Raw genomic sequence first — 3,101 nt, forward strand, 5'->3', positions numbered from 1 at the left:
GACAGCACTGAGTGTGAGAGAGAGACACAGCACTGAGTGTGAGAGAGAGACACAGCACTGAGTGTGAGAGAGACACAGCACTGAGTGTGAGAGAGACACAGCACTGAGTGTGAGAGAGACACAGCACTGAGTGTGAGAGAGACACAGCACTGAGTGTGAGAGAGACACAGCACTGAGTGTGAGAGAGAGACACAGCACTGAGTGTGAGAGAGAGACACAGCACTGAGTGTGAGAGAGACACAGCACTGAGTGTGAGAGAGAGACACAGCACTGAGTGTGTGAGAGAGAGACACAGCACTGAGTGTGAGAGAGAGACACAGCACTGAGTGTGAGAGAGAGACACAGCACTGAGTGTGAGAGAGAGACACAGCACTGAGTGTGAGAGAGAGAGACACAGCACTGAGTGTGAGAGAGAGAGACACAGCACTGAGTGTGAGAGAGAGAGACACAGCACTGAGTGTGAGAGAGAGAGACACAGCACTGAGTGTGAGAGAGAGAGACACAGCACTGAGTGTGAGAGAGAGAGAGACACAGCACTGAGTGTGAGAGAGAGAGACACAGCACTGAGTGTGAGAGAGAGACAGCACTGAGTGTGAGAGAGAGACACAGCACTGAGTGAGAGAGAGAGACACAGCACTGAGTGTGAGAGAGAGAGAGAGCACTGAGTGAGAGAGACAACACTGAGTGTGAGAGAGACACAGCACTGAGTGTGAGAGAGAGAGAGAGAGAGACACAGCACTGAGTGTGAGAGAGAGACACAGCACTGAGTGAGAGAGAGAGACACAGCACTGAGTGTGAGAGAGAGACACAGCACTGAGTGTGAGAGAGAGACACAGCACTGAGTGTGAGAGAGACACAGCACTGAGTGTGAGAGAGAGAGACACAGCACTGAGTGTGAGAGAGAGACACAGCACTGAGTGTGAGAGAGAGAGACACAGCACTGAGTGTGAGAGAGAGACACAGCACTGAGTGTGAGAGAGAGACACAGCACTGAGTGTGAGAGAGAGAGAGAGACACAGCACTGAGTGTGTGAGAGAGACACAGCACTGAGTGTGTGAGAGAGAGACACAGCACTGAGTGTGTGAGAGAGAGACACAGCACTGAGTGTGAGAGAGAGACACCGCACTGAGTGTGGAGAGAGAGAGAGACACAGCACTGAGTGTGAGAGAGAGAGACACAGCACTGAGTGTGAGAGAGAGAGACACAGCACTGAGTGTGAGAGAGAGACACAGCACTGAGTGTGAGAGAGAGAGACACAGCACTGAGTGTGAGAGAGAGACACAGCACTGAGTGTGAGAGAGAGACACAGCACTGAAGTGAGAGAGAGAGAGACTGAAAGTGAGGTAAACTTTGTGTGTGGAGGAGGCGTAGTTTACTGGGGAACTAAGTTAATACAGTTTTATTTTTCCTTTACTGCCATTCCCGGGCATTTGGCTCCAGAAACAAAATCATTTGGTGGCGTTGGATTCAGGATAACCATCTTCCTGACCACTGCTGGGTTTCAGATCTTCTATGTCGCTGCTGCTGATGGAAAATGGTTAATGTTATAATGTTAGTGCACATGTAAAGTTGAGGCACTTAACTCCACCTAAAAAAGAGAACAATTCTTACACCATTAACACCCAACTTTGCCTTTTCTCTCTTCTGTGAAGTCCGCTTTCAAGATCTCTTAATTCCACGAAAGCATAAATCGTCCACTGAACCATGTAGTCAAATCTTACTTCTCTCTGTCCCTTTGCAGTATGGTATTTTTAATTTTATCACTTATGACTCTGCTTCCACCCTGTGTTCAAAATACAAAGTCAAGTCCTCTTTAAATTCTTTGCTTAAAACAGCTGATGCAGTGAGAGGATTTGGTGAGGGAGCGAAAAAAAAACATTCTTGATTTCCCCAGATTGTACATGGGCCCGTTTACAAGTCCCAGTGATCCATCTTTATTATAAACTAAGTAAGCACTTCAGCGTCTTGGAACGTCCTCCTGACGTGAAAGGCGCTTGTACGAATGTAATCTTGTTGTTGCGAAGGGCACTATACAAATGGAAGTTGTTAATTTGTACGGTTCTTTTGAAGAACCGCTCAACTGGCTTTCAAATTAAGATTAAATCGAAGAACTTTTCATAAATCATATAATCTTAGATATTTTTTTAGTCAAAATGGTCTTATAGGCTAAAGACCAGTGGAATTTAAGGCAGGAGAAGTTTCCTGTTGGGCAGGGAAATTAAAGGGACCAACCTGAAATGTGAGCTTGAATGATAGGCGCGAAAACCTGCGGAGAGGGCTGTTGGGCGGAGGAGTTGGAGACCGAAGGGGATGGGGAAGCAAAATCTGACAGACAAAGCGACGACTAACTTTCTGCATCACCTATGAATATTTTACCATTGTCAAACTCTTGGCGGAAATGCGCTTTTGTTCCATTTTGTTTTTGAATATTTATGAAGTAAAGTTCTTTCAGTTTTGAAGATCACATGAAGATAGACAGCCTTCTGTTAGCTGAAAATAATAATCCTTGCATTAGGTATAGTGCCTTATCACGTCGCTGAGATGTCTCAAAGTGCTCACAGAATATACTGTATTTTTACTGTATTTTGTGGGTGAATTGCAGCAGCTAATTGCGCACAGCAGTGTCCCACATACAGTCATGGATTGAATGACTAATTTTTTTGGGGAGGGATTATTATTCCAGGAAACAACAACAGCATTACATTTGTATTGCAATCCACAAGCGACTAATAACCAGGTTCCTACTTAATACCAGATAAACAGAGCCATGTGGAGTAAGGAAACTTGCCTAAGGTTTCACCCTGCCCAGGAGTTCGCTCGCTTGCGAGGCGAGTGCACTAACTACTACACTACAGGACTGCACATGTTGTATAACTTATTAAAAAATAACCTGAGTAGAGATACTTTTCTTGTTTTCCAGTTCTCAAGAGTATAGAAAATATTGGTGTTAGCTTTGTTAAAACATCTGAGCAGTACAGTAAGAAGCTGGAAGCTGAGCTTCGGAAGCAACGGTTTCACTTCAGAGTAAGTTTTTTTTAAATACAGTGCACGTTAGGTTTTAAGAAATTAAATGGAAAACATTTGGTTGCCTCCCTCCCTCA

This window comes from Callorhinchus milii, unplaced genomic scaffold, assembly GCF_018977255.1.
Source record: "Callorhinchus milii isolate IMCB2004 unplaced genomic scaffold, IMCB_Cmil_1.0 Scaffold3, whole genome shotgun sequence".
NCBI classification, from domain to species: Eukaryota; Metazoa; Chordata; class Chondrichthyes; order Chimaeriformes; family Callorhinchidae; genus Callorhinchus; species Callorhinchus milii.